The following is an 18,025-nucleotide window of genomic DNA, read 5'->3' on the forward strand; positions in this document are numbered from 1 at the left end:
TGGTTATTTTTCTGTTTGTTCTGGCCATAATTACAAGCCCCTATGTAATAAATTAAAATTTTCCCCCATAAAATATAGAATAAAAAAAGCTGAGTCCCTAAGGCAACTATTTATTTTATTTTTTTAAGCTGTTTTTTTTTTTTTACAAGTGTTTTTTTGGGGGGGGAGGGTTGGAAGTGTAATTTTATTAATGATGTGTATATACTTAAAAATGTATGTATTTTGTAAGTGTAATATACTTTTTGGCCACAAGATGGCGCTGGTGAACACTCATAGGACGTGTTCACTTTTTTTTTTTTTTTTTTACACACTTTATTAAACTGTTACATTTCCTGTTTATGTGAATGGACGTAGCCGCTGTTCGCGGTCACGTCCATTCACTCCAGGCACTGCGATTGGGTAGAGGACTGTTCAGTCCTCTTCCCCAATCGCCCAGCACGGGATCCCGACGGTAATGGCGGCGGTAGCGGCGGACACACGGCGGTAGCAGCGGCGGGAATGCGCGACGTATTAAAACGTCATGTTGCTGTTAATAGCGGTAAGCATGACGTTTTAATACGTTAGGATGTCGGTAAATGGTTAATATATTCTGCCAGTACTATTCCGATACTGTAATATTTGAATCATTATTATTATTTTGAGTGTATCGGACACCCTTTTCTTCTACCTAGCAAGGGGTATGGCATATTTATCGGCCGACCTCCCCACAGTAGAATCCCTTACAAAAGTCGTAAGGGACACAAACCTTACAACCAAAACCGATTCAGTGGGTGAATTCTCGGGAAAACAGGTTGATCTTGAACCAGGTTTTAAAGAAATATATAAAACTTACAAAGAATATACCCATTCCTCTTGGGAAGTAGCAAGCTTTAACGCATATCTTGATGAACGTATCACGGTCAGAGGGTTAAGGAATTTAATCAAACCCCACTCACACACGGATGACATAGATTTTATGAAGGGGTGGGAAGACCTTAAAACACAACAAACTCTTGAACAAATACAATTTTTAAGAGATTTCGAGAGCAGTTTCTTGATAAAATAAAAATTAAACTCAAAGAACAGTAGATAGCTCTGGCAGTTTGGGGTTCCGCCATAGAGGCGTAAAGTGTTCCCATATGGATGTGGGGATTATTTTATTTACTTCATGCCAGGTTTGTGTGGATTGGATCAGAATAGTGTTAGTGGGGTCTTTATGGGTAAGAGTGCCTTTAAGGAGGGCAAACGGTAGATTGTTTGCTTGTTCTGTGGCAGAGAACCCCAACAGTTCAGGGGATTGTAGAGAGTTGGATGTAAACCAGTGGGAAATTTGTTCCAATTGGGATGCCAGATAATATAAGAAGGGAGAGGGTAAAGCTACACCTCCTAGCGTAGTGGGACATTGTAGTGTTGTATATTTGAGCTTCGCCCGGGATTTATTCCAGACGATAGAAAGCATCAGAGATCTAAGTTGTTTGAAGAAGGCAGTAGGCAGGTGTATGGGAGAGTTATGCAGTATGTACAGGATTTTGGGCATTAAGACCATTTTAATTAAATTGACTCGTCCCATAACCGAAAGGGGAAGTTTTGTCCAGGAAGAGAGTTTATCACGGGTGTATTGGATAAGGGGAGCCACGTTGTCCAGATAGTAATCAGAGGGGGAGGCCCGAATCACAACACCAAGATATTTAAAAGAGGGAACAATTTGCAGGGGACAGGGAAGTGAGGACGCCAAGATCTCCAGGTTGTCTAGGCATAAGATGGCGGATTTGCTCCAATTGATGGACAGGCCTGAGTATGCTCCCATTTCAGAGATAAGATTAAATGCAGTGGCTAGGGATTTATGGGGGTCGGCTAAGTATAAAATAGTATCGTCAGCATACTGACTTATTTTCTCTTCCAGCCCACCAATTTTGAATCCAGTGATATTAGGGTGTTTCCGTATTTTACAAGCAAGTGGTTCAGCAGACAAGGCATATAATAAGGGGGAGAGGGGACAGCCTTGCCTAGTCCCTCTACCTATAGGAAATGGGTCAGAGATATTGGAGTTCGTACAAACTTGAGCTAAAGGGTTACTGTAAAGGATTTGTACCCAGCGAATGAAGTTGTCACCGAACCCAAACCTGGAAAGGGTAGCAAGTAAAAATGGCCATTCCACCGCATCAAATGCTTTAGCAGCATCTAGGGAAACAACTATGCGCTTGCCTCGATTGTCATGGGGAGCTTGAATGTTAGCAAACAACCGACGAATATTAAGTGATGTTTTTTTGCCTGGCATAAAGCCGGTCTGATCTCCATGTACAAGGGACAGAATAACTTTGTTTAGTCGTGTGGCAAGAATTTTGGCCAGAACTTTGACATCTGTTGGGAGTAGGGAAATCGGTCGATATGAATCGCAGAGTGATAAGTCCTTTTAAGGTTTGTGAATCAGCACAATCAAAGCCGTCCGCATGGAGGAGGGGAGTATACCCTGCTCAAATGCATGGTGAAAGGTTTGCAGAAGGGGAGATGAAATAATTTCGGAAAATCGTTTAAGCACTTCACTGGGGATACCATCTAAGCCGGGTGCCTTTTTGTTAGGGAGGGAGTGAATAGCTAAGTCAATTTCATCAGAAGTAATAGGGGCGTCTAACATTTCCATATTTTCTGGGGATAATCGGGGAAGGGTTATTTCAGAAAGGAAGATCTCGGCGTCCTCACGTGTAAACTCAGATCTAGCGGTGTATAGATCCTGGAAATATGAGGCGAAACACACATTTATAGGCTTGGGGCCTGTAATCATTATGTTGGAGTCATTTTTAATGGAGAGAATGTGTCCTGATGTGGATCTGTCTTTGGCCAGTCTGGACAGTATAGTACCTGTCTTTTCCCCCTGCTCGTAAAAGGTTTGTTTGTGAAAGAAGGCTTTAGCTTGTGATTTTTCCTTGAGCAGGAGGGAAAGCTGAGACTGTGCTTTTTTCCATGCTCTCTCGTTCGCCCCAGAGGAATCGGCCACATAATTCTGTTCCAACAAGGAAATTTGGGTTTGTAGGGTTAGAATAGTTTTATTGGTTTCCCTTTTGTAGTAAGATACAGCACTGGAAAGGAGGCCACGTAGGTACGGCTTAAAAGTGTTCCAAACCAGAGCTTTATTAATTTCTTCCCTATGGGCGTCAAAGTAAGAGTGTAATTTGTCTGTGAGCCAGTCCTCCGAGGGGAACAAGGTGAGCCAAAATGGATTAAATTTCCATACAAAATCAGTGGGGGAGTCATTCCATGCCAGGGACAGACATATTGGAGAGTGGTCCGAGACAATTCGAGGTAGAAAAGTTATATCTTTCACTAGTGGCAGTAAATAGCTGGTCACAAAAAAGTGATCCAGTCTGGAGAGAGAGTTATAAGTTGCTGAAAAGCAGGTAAATTGTTGAGCTTTTGGGTTGAGGAGACGCCAGGTGTCATGTGACATCTCAGACATCAGGAGAGAGAAGGCAGTAGGCTTATTAGTGGCCGGTGGATGGCTATCTAGGAAAGGGTTGCATACCATATTAAAGTCTCCCATCCATATACTTGGGCACTGGGGAAGATTGGAGGTAAAGCGTAGGCCTTCTTTAAGGAGGGATGAGGAGTAAGGGGGAGGAATATAGAAGGCCAGCATGGAGATTAGTTTCTCGTGCAGGAGGCCATGTAGAAAAACAAATCGGCCAAATTGATCAATTTGGGAGGTAATTAGGTGAAATGGAGTGGATTTTTTAATAAGAATAGATACGCCCCTGGAGTATTGGGTGAAGTCTGAGTGAAAGGCTTTGCCCACCCAGTGGCGCATAAGGGATTTAGATTTACTGCCAGTGATGTGTGTCTCAAGCAGCACCAATATGTCTGGTTTGTGTTTATGCATGTAGTTAAGAATGATTGATCTCTTTATCGGATCGTTAAGCCCTCTCACATTCCAGCAAATTATTTTAAGAGCAGCAGCAGTGGATGCCATTTAAGGGTATATGAGACAAAGTGTGCAGGGGAAGTTAGTGAGTATACATGTCCCGGGGGGGAAGGGGGGAGTACAATGGGTATAGTCAGAGGAATTATACTTTTAGCAGATTGGTCAATGAGTAACACGTAATATAACAACAAAAAACCCAGTAAACACCCTGCTTCACTGTAACTGGTAAGTGAAGCCTCTACCCAATCAAAACGCATAACAAATCAGATGGGTGGTCTAGGGCCTAAGGCTCATCTAGATCACACAGAAGTGGACTGATCTGTGTAAGAACACTCTCTGTATATAACTAAGGAGAGTGGGTGGGGTGGTGACAGGGCGATAGGAGGCAGCGCCGTCCAGCATATTAAAGGGGGATGCAAGACCTAGCTTTAGTGTCTTAAAATCAAGTGAGCGTATATGATAGCGGACATATAGAGTGATATTTCACTGGGCTCAGGTACGTGGGCATGTGAACTAAAATATATATACTAAAAGGAGTAGTATCGCAGCGGGCTGATTCATAGGTTTTTAACTAAGGAGAGACCCGATGTAGTTATAGGTGGGACCAAGGGTTAGGTTTTGGCGTACATTTAAGGTAGCATTACGATTGTAATAAACAGTAGGTAAATTCACATTATGAAAATAAACATAGAGCAACACAAATCTACAAAGTATATATAACGTAGTTGTTAAGGATAGAGGTATGTAAATGGGGAGACCTCGATCAAGTCCTGAGGTAGTAGTGTAACTCAGAGACTGACAGTTTGTTGCAGGGATTTATCATTAGTTAGGGGGCAGAAGTATACCTAATCCGGATTCAGAGATGAGCAGATCAGCCCACCCAGTAGGTTCCCCTACAGTACCTGACAGAGTTTGAAATACTGCAAGTTGCATCGTGAGACAGTCATACTTGCATCTGTAATCGTGCCGTATATCATAGTGGTAGTGAGGGGGGATAATTGAAGCATACTGTAGGGGTTGTATGTAAGCCAGTGTTTATGGTAATAGTTACCCAGTGGTCAAGGTAGGAGTTCAGCGGTGAGGTGAGGTGCGGGCGGAACTTCGGGCACGGGTTTCAAGCCAGGTAATGATATCCTCAGGTTCGGTGAAGAAAAAGGATTTTTCATCGGTTAAGATCTTGAGGCGTGCGGGATATAACATTGCATATTTGAGATGTGCATCACGGAGTTTACGCTTGGCATTAATAAACTTGGCACGCTGTTTCTGCACCTCTGCAGTGAAGTCTGGGTAGAAGGAAATGGTGGTGTTTTCATATGAGATAGGGCCTTTTTCGCGCACCGCACGGAGTACTGCATCTCGATCTCTGTAATTCAAAACTTTGAAAATGAAAGTGCGTGGCGGTTGGCCTGGCGCTGGAATGTTAGGAGAAATTTGATGAGCGCGTTCAATAACGAAGACATGGGAGAAGGTATGCTCACCAAACAGATTCTTAAGGAGATTTTCTGTGAATTGCTCCGGCGTGGCGCCTTCAGCCTTTTCAGGGAGGCCCACGATCCGTACATTGGAGCGGCGTTGGCGGTTTTCTTGGTCCTCTTGCCTGTCGGCAATGGATTTAATACCTTTTTGGCTCTGCCCCATTTCTTTTTGTAGAGGTCGTACAGAGTCTTCCAAGTCACTGATGCGGTGTTCCGTTTGGCCTACCCGGTCTTTTAGGGCGCGTAGGTCTTGCCGGAGGAAGGTAACATCCGTTTTCACTGACTCCAGGGTGGAGGTAATGGAAGTCAGGGACGATTGGCAGTCGGAGATTGCTTGCAGGACCTGAGCGAGGGTGGGTTCGGGTTGCTCTGGAGCAGGAGTGTTATCGGCTGAGGTTTGTGGATCTGATACTGCGACGCCATCTTGGCTCGTGCTGTTGTGGTCTCGGCGGAACTTTTCTAGTTTGGCCACAGCCTGTGAGGCTCGGGAAGCTGCCATTTCCTGGCCCGGTGCTTCAGAGAGGGTAGTAATCACTTTTATGAGCCGGAACAATGCGCTTAAAAGTGGTCAGGATACTTATAAATGTGCCGCTGGACGGGAGCACTGCCACCGCACATCCTCACGCCATGAGCTTCAGGCCACGCCCCTTGCCTTGCCTTATTTAGTCTTGCCTTCACTTCTTCCTGTGTTAAGTATTTAATATTACAGTTGGAAGATTGAGACTCTTCTGCCTCTGTAATTTGCAACAGTGATGTTTCCCTTGTGAAGACAGAAGCAAAGAAAGCATTTAATAACTCTGCCTTACTTTGGTCATCCACCATTGAGTCCCCCCCCCCCCCCCTCATCCTTTAGGAGTCCAATACAGTCAACCTTTCTTTTTTTAGAGTTGATGTACTTGTAAAACTTTTTTGGGCTAGATTTGATATCCCAAGCGATTTGATTTTCAGCTTCAATCTTTGCTAGCCTAATTTCTTTTTTACAACTTTTATTGCACTCCTTATAATTGCTTAATGCAGCCTCAGTCCCCTCCTGTTTTAGGACCTTATAGGCATTCTTTTTCCTCTTCATTTTATCTCTAACCTTTCTATTTATCCACAGAGGCCTTTTTTTTTATTCCTAGATATTTTGTTTCCATATGGGATATACATACTACAATATTGATTGAGAGTAAGTTTAAAAGCTTGCCATTCCCCTTCAGTGTCCGCCCCTTGTAGTACATTATCCCAGTTCACCAAACTTGGTTACCACCTAAACCAAATGGCTCATTTAAATGTGGCCACTGTAAGGCCTGCCCATTCATGCCCATAGTGAAAGATTTTGTGGCTAGGGCAACGGAAAGAACGTTCACCATTAGGTCATTCTTCAACCTATTTTGGTTCCTGGACGTAGTTTCTACGTCCAGGAACCATGCGCGCTACGGCGCGCTCCCGCGGTCCAATCGCGCGCGTGCACGCGCACTCGCGGCCGCGGATTCGGTAGCCACGGAATCAATGTATCGGGCTATGGTGCCCGATCACTGATTCCTCTCCCCCGCTGAAAAAGCGACAGCTTCTCTCGGAAGCTGTGCTTTTTCTGGCTGTTCCCTCCCCGATGCGTCACTCTAAGCATGTGCTACGCTTAGAGTGACGTCATGTCAACAAACTCATGGCCGCCATCTTGTGGCCAAAAAGTAATACTACACCTGAAACAAAAAACAAAAAATTAACACATATTTACATTATAAATCTATTGTTTACCTCCCACCCTCCCAAAACTACCCAAATAAAATGCTTACTATAAAAAAAAAACCATTACAATTAAAAAAAAAAAAACAACATGTAAATATTTACCTAAGGGTCTAAACTTTTGAAATATCAATGTAAAGATGAAATATTTCTATATTTTTTGTGATAGATGCAAAATGGAAAAAATGCACCTTTATTTCCAAATAAAATATTGTCGCCATACATTGTGATAGGGACATAATTTTAACGGTGTAAGAACCGGGACATATGGGCAAATACAATACGTGAGTTTTAATTATGGAGGCATGTATCATTTTAAAACTATAATGGCTGAAAACTGAGAAATAATGAATTTTTCCATTTTTTTCTTATTCTTCCTGTTAAAATGCATTTACAGTAAAGTGGCTCTTAGCAAAATGTACCCCCCAAAGAAAGCCTAATTGGTGGCGGAAAAAAACAAGATATAGATCAGTGCATTGTGATAAGTAGTGATAAAGTTATAGGCTAATGAATGGGAGGTGAACATTTCTCACGTGAAAACGACGGAACACGAATGGGTTAACTGTAACACGAGAGGTTTGGTGTATGTTGCTAGATGCCCCTGGGAATTATTATATGTGGGCAAAACTACCAGGGCCCTGAAGGACAGGGTCCTTGAACATGCGGGTGACATTAAACACAAGCGTGACACCCCTCTTTCCCGTCACATGAACAGTAGTCACAGTTCCAACCCGCTGACCTTGCAATTCTGGGGACTCCAACAATGGAAATGTGGGGTCCACCAGGAGGATTTGGATAGGAAACTATTACAACTAGAAGTCTTGTGGATCTTTAGGATGTATACCCTGGCACCAAAGGGGTTAAATTAAGAGTTTTCCGTTAAGTGTTTTTTGTAATATCTTCACTAATCCTCAATGATGCAAGTTGTTTTAATCAGCCCATGTATGCCTGGACAATGGTGCAGATATCCACTAACATAGTGGTATCCATTTACTTATCATATATTGATTCAGATCCATAAACATACCTGTTGGAGAGGGTCACCCAAATCCACACACCTCTACCTTCCCTGTCCTTCTTCTCCTCCCCCCCCCCCCCCCCATCTTGTGGCTCTTTACTATTAATTACATTATGTCCATCATTTCCTCCTTTCACACAATCCACATTGTAGTTATTGCACATATATGAAGTATGCTATTTGCGGGGTTCCAGATGCGGTGTTGATGCATCATCCCGCACTTATCAGCAATACTTTGTAATGCATATGCGGGGATCTAGATGCGATGTTCAAACGTCACCCCGCACTTATCAGCAATACTTTGTAATGCATATGCGGGGATCTAGATGCGATGTTCAAACGTCACCCCGCACTTATCAGCAATACTTTGTAATGCATATGCGGGGATCTAGATGCGATGTTCAAACGTCACCCCGCACTTATCAACAGTATTCCAAAAGGAGTTACCTACATCCTTGGGTTCCTCCTGCTCTTATGGAGATATGAGAGGAGGATCTACTATTATATGTGTTTAAGTATTACAAACCATATGCCCATAGGCTTCTATTACCACACCCAGGTCAGCCCAATGTCATACTTTCATTATAAGTGTCAGATCAGTTCTATGGCATGCCTCTTTAATTACACATCGCTCACTTACAGGGTCTGATCAGCGCTATATCAGCCTACTATGGACACACAGGTGCTGTCTGGCGCTGGTCCTGCATGAAAATTTGTGCTCTCACTGCACAGCAGCCAATAGATATCCATAGAAAGAGCGGTTGCTATAGACGCATAGCAATTGGAGGGGAAGTGATGTCCCAGGAAGTGACATCATGGATCCCAGAGCGAGGCTTGGGCAGCACTGGCTGGCTGGTGAGGAAGTAATCCTCATGCAGGAGATGGGGCTGAACATCTTTTTGTGGATGCAAGATCATTGGTCATGAAAGCATTCAAAAAACTGTTAATGGCTTATCTGAAATCCTTTACAGATCCCCTGTTGGACTCTCTGCAATTTGCCTACAGGCCTAATAGATCAGCAGATGATGCCGTGAACATGTGTATGCATTATGTACTATAGCATTTAGACACCCCAGGAACCTACACAAGGATTTTATTTATAGATTACAGCTCTGCATTTAATACCATAATGCCATCTCTGCTACACAGCAAGCTCTCCCAGCTACACATACCTGAATCCATCTGCAAATGGATAGCCGGTTTCCTAACCGATAGGAGACAGCATGTTAGACTTGGTAAACAATCATCAAGCTCTCTGACCGTCAGTACTGGTGCACCCCAGGGCTGTGTGCTTTCCCCACTGCTCTACTCACTGTACACCAATGACTGCATCTCCACAGATCCATCTGTTAAGGTTCTGAAGTTTGCAGATGACACAACAGTAGTAGGTCTCATACAAAACGGGGATGAGTCTACATACAGGCATGTGGTGGGACAGCTTTCCTCCTGGTGCAGCAGCAACAACTTGGAACTAAATACTCTCAAAACCATAGAGATGATAATAGACTTTAGGAGATCTCCCCCCAGCACCTCCCCTTAACCATAAATGGATCCACAATAACCCAGGTAGAGTCATTCAAGTTTTTTGGGTCCACGATCTCACACAACCTAAAATGGGATAACAATACGGCCACTATTGTCAAGAAAGTGCAACAGAGGATGTACCATTTACGGCAACTGAAAAAGTTTGGCCTACCTCAAAATTTAATGGTGCAGTTCTACACTGCAATTATTGAATCCACCATAGCATCATCTATGACTGTATGGTTCAGCTCCTGCTCAGCATTAGAAAAGGGGAGGCTGCAGCGCATCATCCGAACAGCGAAAAGGATAATTGGCTGTAGCTTACCTTCCCTGCAGGATCTTTATGCTAGCAGGTGCAGAAAGAGAGAAACCAAAATTGCCTCTGACCCCTCTCGCCCAGCTCACTCCATCTTCCAGTGCTTTCCTTCAGGAGTAAGATTCCGGTCAATCGCTACCAAAACCTCCAGACACAGGAACAGCTTTTTTCCTCAAGCGGTTGCCATACTTAATGCTGAACCACGTTAGAGCTGCTAGGACTTGATGGTAATCAGCACAGAACTGTAAATGAACAATTCTCACATTGCTTACTGCCACTATACTTGCATAAATGTCCTTGACTTGTAATATACACACTGTCTGTCCTTGTATTGTTTTTGTTTGCGTTTGTTAAGCAACTACCAATACAAATTCCTTGTAGGTGCAAACTTACTTGGCGAAATAAAATTGATTCTGATTCTGATTCTGAAGATGGGGAACTTCCACTAACAGGGAATATGGATTGCCTATTCGGAAGGAGGCTCCGCTCAGATTGAGCACAGGTGAAGGGAGGTCCTACATTAAGTATTTATACCTGGCTAGCATACTAGCCGACCAGCTCTGACTTGGGCTGATGCTGGGGGAATTTTTGTTGGTTGGTGGGGGGATTATGTATACTGTATTTTGATTTGTGTACTTCTCTTGTGACGACGCCCCAATTAAGAGATGACACAATTGTTGAGCAGCACTCACTGTATATATCTGTATGCACCCTTATATTTTGTTCCTCCTTTACCCCAGCCACACCTGTTTTACTAGCCCCTATGGAGTCATTAGTATCTCAGTGATAGACAGCATTACTCCTACCACAGTATTTCCTAGGCAAGCTGTGGGAGCTTGATCTATCATATTTATACAGGTCGCCTTGACATATGTGTAGCCACAAACGGAGTGGAGTATGGTGGGATGAGATAGATACACCCCACTTGATTGAATAGGTGGGGGGGATCAGCAAAGACTCTCATCACCCACAACTTTACACCACCGTTTAATCATATGTGGTAACGCACAAAAATATCGCAACATATGAGCCTTCATTGTTTGCTTTTTAAGACATTTATCTTCACAAGTGGGGGTACTAACAATCAGACACCCACCACATGTGAACTTTTATGGTTACCATTGTAATTATGTCCCTTGGTACTTATGTGGCCTGAGCCCTATGGGCAAAGTGTAATATTAATATATTCCACCAGTACTATTCCGATAGTGTATTCTTTTATTTAACCACTTCAGCCTTCAGTCGTTTTCACTTTATGCATCCGAGCAATGTTCACCTCCCATTCATTAGCCTATAACTTTATCACTACTTATCACAATGATCTAATCTATAGCTTGTTTTTTCCGCCACCAATTAGGCTTTCTTTGGGAGGTACATTTTGCGAAGAGCCACTTTACTGTAAATGCATTTTAACAGGAAGAATAAGAAAAAAACTGAAAAAATGTATTATTTTTCAGTTTTGAGCCATTATAGCTTTAAAATAATACATGCCTCTATAATTAAAACTCACGTATTGTTTTTGCCCATATGTCCCAGTTATTACACCGTTAAAATAATGTCCCTATCACAATGTATGGCGACAATATTTTATTTGGAAATAAAGGTGCATTTTTTCCGTTTTGCATCTATCACTATTTACAAGTTTAAAATAAAAAAAATATGGAAATATTTCATCTTTACATTGATATTTAAAAAGTTTAGACCCTTAGGTAAATATTTACATGTTGTTTTTTTTATTGTAATGTTTTTGTTTTTTTATATTAAACATTTTATTTGGGTATTTTTTGGGAGGGTGGGATGTAAACAGTAGTTTCTTAATGTAAATGTGTGTTGAGTTTTATTTTTTTTTACTTTTTGTTGTAGTTTTACTTTTTGGCCACAAGATGAGTTTGTTTACATGACGTCACTCTAAGCATAACGTACGCTTAGAGAGACGCATGGGGCACGCAACAGCCAGAAAAAGCGAAGCTTCCAAGAGAAGCTGTCGCTTTTTCTGCGGGGGAGAGGAATCAGTGATCGGGCACCATAGCCCGATTCACTGATTGCCCGGCCTACGAACCGCGGGCCGGGAGCGCGCGTGCACGCGCGATCGGCCGCGGGAGCGTGCGGACGCGCACATGGCCTCCTGGGCGTAGCTAGTATGTCCAGGAGGCCAAAGTAGTTAAACAATTATTGCGCACTTTATGTAAATCTAATAAACTTAATTTCACTTCTCAAATATCACTGTGTGTGTCTCCTATATGATATATTTAACTGACGTTTTTAATTGTAACAACCAACCATTTATACAGGAAAATCATGACGATTAACAAGGTTGCCCAAACTTTTGCATCCCACTGTACATGGCCACCATGCCCAGCCCAGGACACATAGGGCTTGATTCACAAAGCGGTGCTAACTGTTAGCACGCCTGTGAAAACCCCCTTAGCACGTCTAAACCAGCTTTTCGCGCACAAAACTTTATGCGCATAAAACTTTACGCGCGCACTGCACAGAGCGCAGGGCGATCCGCGTGAAGTGCCCATTAAAGCCTATGGGACTTAGCGCGCATAAGACTTTGCGCGCGTAAAACTTTGCGCACAAAACTTTGCGCGCGATCTGATTGAGAAATCCGGTGCTAACCTACTTAGCACCCTGGTTAGCACGTCTAAAGACTTTAGACGTGCTAAGTAGGTTAGCACCGCATAGTGAATCAAGCCCATGGAAGTCAGTATGCGGTTCTCGGTATCAGAGAGCATATAAAAGTTGTAACAGTACGGTGCATTGTTGAAGGTAAATATTAGTCTAAAGCAGACTGTATATTACAGAGTATTCTCTATCTAATCAGTTCAAAGTCACTTTAAATGCTAATTATATCCTCACAGCAATGTATGGATATGCAATGCTAATTTATGTGCTGGTTAGTTTGTTTGCTGAGTTATGCTGTAGTGCTTTATTTGTATTATTCTGAAAGTGTTGTCCTACAGATAAGTTGTTGAATTCTGTGCTAATCCCTCTAGGACCATGCATTCCTTTTCTTACCTTGCTGCATCCAGACTAACCCATGATAATGCTGCTTTAATTATGTTTTTTTATTAGAGCTTACAGGTACAATAGAACTTTCATTACTGTTTGCTCTAGATTTATTGCTTCATTTAAAAGTGAGCCTTATCACACTATAATAATTGCTGATAAGACACCATGCCTGAGGCATATGGCGTGATTAGCGTGCAAAAGCAAGAGCCATTAAATATTTAATGATTAAAATCACAGCATAGCAACAGACATATATTCTAAATAAACTTGAGTGTTCTGGCAAATAAGGTTTTAAAAGGGATGCTATTCCATTGGAAATAATATGATTGTAATGGTTTAATTTGGGAAACAATGCATCTTTCTGTACCTTGGCGCAAGCACAAAAGCTGACTGCAAATCCAACTGTCAGTGTGGCTAATGAGTTACATGTGTGGAATAATTCGTAATTTAAGCTACTTTAAGCTAGATACACATGGTGGATTAAACTCCAACACTACGGACAGTATTGACCGCCTGTGTGTGGAATCTCCCCAATGTCGTCTAAAGATCTAGCATGCCCTTGGTGTGTAATTCATGGTGTGCTGGCAACCTTGATGACTTGACTGGGCTGCTTGTGGCTACCTTCCACTTATCTCAAGCCCTCATTTGGATGTTTGACCTTTTGGGGACAGCTTTGCACTGGCTCCTTCTGTACCAGATCCTTTTTTTCTATTTTTACTTTGTGATCACTGGTCAGGAACCAATGAAATTGCGAGGTGGAGGAACAATGGAGCGGCGTGTGTGATGTCACACAGCAGGCAGGGGAACAGCATCTGCACACAAGTTGACAGATGAGGTTAGCGACTATCATTGCGGGAGCATGCAGACGTGAGGAGGTATAATCTACATTCTGTCAGAGACTTCATAGATTTCACATCATGCTGCCCCCGAACTAAAGATCCGGCTCATAATAAGCGTCGTCTGTCACATGATCTGACTATTAGCAATTGGACTGGATGAGATTCATTGAATGTCTGTTGGTAGCTTTTGGGCTATGGCACATTAGGTTTTTCCACATAAGTTGTGTACACACCCGGTACCCGATCCCCTGCTACATCGATGGGCCAGCCAGTACAGACGCGTGTCAGCTGTGTAGCTGACAACGCATACTGTAGCTATGTGGGGGGGGGGGCAACGGAGCAGTGTGCATGTGTTGTCACATGGCAGGCAGGGGAGCAGCGTCTTCAAACTACTCACCGATTGGGTGAGTGGATCTGCCAAGGGGATTCTTGGGGGGTTTGGGGTCCCGGGTTGCCATACACATGCATGAGCATGACTGTTGGCTGAGTTAGTCGTTATCTGCTGCCTTAGCCGAGTCAAGCATGTGTACGAGCCTTAAGAGACTTGATTGTTAGTGAATGATTGTGCCATGTCTGCTATTCTTATTAATAAAAACAGTAAATTGGCTGTTCCAACACTAGTGTCAGTGCAAACTTCACAATTTTCTTGGAGAAGGAAGATGGACACTTTGTAATGCAAAAATATTTAGTCAAAAGACACGCCCCCACACATTTCCAGTAGTCTCACCCTCAACACATCTCCAGATAAGCCCATCATGAAGAATTTGGGAATAAAAATCAGATTATACTAATCCTTTCTTCCAACACTAGTTTTCTTTTATATTAGGATTTGGAGATACGATACACTATAAATGAAAGACCAGACATTCAAACATCCAGGAAGTTCTAACATAGTGGGAAATTTATCCTAGAACAAGTAAGTTCGTTAGCTGTAGCATCTATTAGATAAAATCAATATTAGTGATAAGGGTGTGCAGTGGCAGGTCCATTTGGAAGCAGGACATATGGACGCTCCGGTAGCAGGAGACATTCTTCTTCCTCTCCTCCAAGGCTCTGCTCCCCCCTGGTGAGATTGCCGCCTCTCGTCAAGACGACTGCCGGCAATCTCATTATAGGGTTACAGCGCCACCCGGAGGACATAGGGGAAAACTACAGCGCTAGATCCCAGGGAGGTAAGTGAGTGCTGAGCTGCTGCAGATCTCCCTAGTAGCAGAATGACTTTTTTTTCACGGTTTTAGGGTCTAATAAACATGCAAAAGCAATGTACCGCTTTTAGACCCTAAAATCCGAAAAGATTCATACCGCCAATGGTTTTATGTTTTTATATTTGCATTTATGCAAATCACTAAGAAGACAACAGGAAGTGGAAATACAGCAAAATATATTTTTTTTGTGGGGGGGAAACGCATGAAAAACGCATACCGTTGCGTTCCAATTGACTTTCATTATGTGCGTTTTTGATGCATCTATGAATATCATGCAACAAAACCAGCGTTTTTAAAACCGCAGGTTTGAAAACTCATATAAAACACATATGCATTTTTTATATGTGTTTTTTCCTGCGGCTCATAGACTATCATTAGCGGCGAAAACTCAGCATTTTACGCAACACTAGCGTTTCTGCTATGTGTGCATCCAGTCTGAAGCTGATTTATCACAAATACCTTTTGCTTTAAGAAGGTAAAATTATATTTACTGTTGCTTTTCAGTAAGAGGGCTTTTTGGTCTCTTTTAGCCCTTTATTACTTTTTTATTATTAATATACCGCCAACATCTTTCGTAGTGCTGTACATAATACAAAACAAATATTGGGGAACATATATACATACACTAGTAAAAAGGCCTGCCCATTAAAAAATGGGCGCTAGGTCACAGCTGCTACCTCCCCCCGCAATGCGCGCACATACGTGTCCCACTTGCTCGTTCCCCACCACTGTCTGAAGTATATGCACACAGGGAGCTGCTTGCTTGGCAGTTTGAAAAAGCTGTTATTTCCCACAATGCAATGAGAACCTCTGTGAACCACACACAGCAAACTGTCAGATCCGGCCCTGTGTCCTAACTGCCCCGGCTGCGCACATGCTCAGTACAAAAAAGCCAGGGACACACAACCAGTTTATGACACAGGGACACTTGCATTTTATTGTATAGGATGAGAAATTCAAGACAGAGTACAATCATAACATCCAGTAATACAAGTACAAATACATACATAGTTAATGTGTAGTTAATGTGTAGGCCAGGGTTGCTCATTAGGTAGATTGCGATCTACTGGTAGATCGTGAAGGCCTTCATGGTAGATCCCGACCTCGCTACATTTTCCATTCTGTTTATACAATTGTGCTCCTAAAATTGTACATAGGTAGATCATTTTGACTTGCTCATTTTTTTAAAGTAGCTCACAAGCCAAAAAAGTGTGGGCACCTCTGGTGTAGGCATATCACTAAAATCGGTACGCGTTCTTATGTAAATTACAGCAAAATAACAAACAATAGGTGGAGGTCCCTGCCTTTGCGAGCAGGGAAGGAGGCACAGGGGTTAGTGGATAAGGCAGTGAACCTCCAATGCTACCTATAGCAACCTATAAGCTTTTGTGAAAAGATGTGTTTTTAGAGTATGTTTGAAGGTTTCCAGGCTTAAAGCATGAAAGATAACTTTGTGTGAGAGTTTTTAAAGGAGAGGGGCCACCCGTGAAAAGTCCTGGATGCAGATGAGTTTTTTTAAGGATGCAGGCATGGCACGTGCCCCAGGCGGCCTCCCTCTTCAAACAACAAGGGGGGCGCAGTTATGCTGGCAGCATTCCTGAGTGGCCACACACGATACAATAAAATGATCCGATTTTACAGTAATTCGATAAAAACGATCGCATCTCTCAAAAAAATCAAAAGCTTTTTTTTAATTCGACTGAAAAATCTGGTCCGGATCTTGGGGTTTTTTCTATTTAAATCGATCTGGAATGCCAGATATGTCTCTTCAATTTCTACTAAAGATTGTATGGTGTGTGTTGGATTGTTAATTTATTAATATACACACCCTAGCAATTTTCTCTGAGTTTCCAATCATTTTTATCATAATTGAGGAAAAAATGTAACATAGGTGTGTGGTACATTGGTCATATTTTTGAAATGTTACAATCAGTCAGAAAAATTAATTGCAATTCTTAAATTGAACAGATATTTAAAAAATAGTATGGTGTGTGGTCACATTTATGGAGTAACAATCAGTCAGCAGCCTGGCCATCTCAGTTTTTGTCATATAATTACATTAGAAGTTATTGAGATTTGGGTTCTAAACTTTTCACTCACTCCCTGTCATCCCCCCCACCCACCCCCCCTCCTGTGCTCCCCCCACCACAGTCCCCTGAGAGAGCAGCATACACTTCTGGTCTGGAGGTTACAGGATCTCCCATTCATTCCCCTCTCTGTCATTCACACATTCCTCAGCCTTATCTCAGTGTGCTGTTTACTCACTTTTATTTATGACACTCTCTATACTTTAACCATTACCCTGCTGGCAGCTCTGTGGCCAGTTTTAACAACTTCTTTCCTGTACACAGTCTACCTCAAATGTCCAAATGCACTTTATTTCTAGCTCAGTATCTACCTACTGATATGTAATAGGTAGTCAGGCTTTTATTATGTTATAATCATCACTGCAAATGTTTTATTGTTTTCATTCATTTGAGAGTGGTGGCTGCCATATTTATTTCCTTTGAAACAATACCAGTTGCCTGGCAGACCTGCTGATCTTTCTGGTCAGTAGGGTCTAAGTCACACACCTAAAACAAACATGCAGCTAACCTTTCCAGATTTGTCATAGACATCTTATCTGCATGCTGTTCAGGGTCTATGGTTTAGGATCAGCAGGATAGCCTAATTTAGTGACTGTTACATTCTGGTAATTGCGTGTGCGTGTGTGTTCTGATTGCATGAAGGGCTTACTCTACCCAGAAAGGTTAGACATGATGCTGTTGATTGTAGGTATGTGTGTGATGGGGGCACAATTTCAGTATTTGCCATGGGCGCTGCCTTGCCTAGATACGCCACTGACTGGATGCGAGAGTGAGAGAGGTGACCAGATGGTTCCAGGTGGTTCTATCTTGGCATCCTGTAATTTCAGTGGAAACATTAGAATTTTCTGCTGTACCATAGTTCAGTCAGGTCAGAAAATGTTTCCAAGATCATTTGACCCAGTCCATTGAATAGGTAGCTGGCACTC

The 18,025-nt window shown here is 42.6% G+C and overlaps 1 long non-coding RNA gene across 2 annotated transcripts in view; it reads right to left on the minus strand.

Moving 5' to 3' along the window:
- LOC137556415 (uncharacterized) overlaps positions 1-15,769 on the minus strand; it is a 41,940-nt gene extending 26,171 nt beyond the window's left edge. For both annotated transcript variants that reach the window (XR_011029077.1, XR_011029071.1), the window contains exon 1: positions 15,637-15,769. This is a non-coding gene — a long non-coding RNA (uncharacterized lncRNA). The remainder of the gene's footprint in view (positions 1-15,636) is intronic.
- Positions 15,770-18,025: the final 2,256 nt, after the last annotated feature.

Source organism: Hyperolius riggenbachi, chromosome 1 (assembly GCF_040937935.1).
Source record: "Hyperolius riggenbachi isolate aHypRig1 chromosome 1, aHypRig1.pri, whole genome shotgun sequence".
Classification (NCBI taxonomy): Eukaryota; Metazoa; Chordata; class Amphibia; order Anura; family Hyperoliidae; genus Hyperolius; species Hyperolius riggenbachi.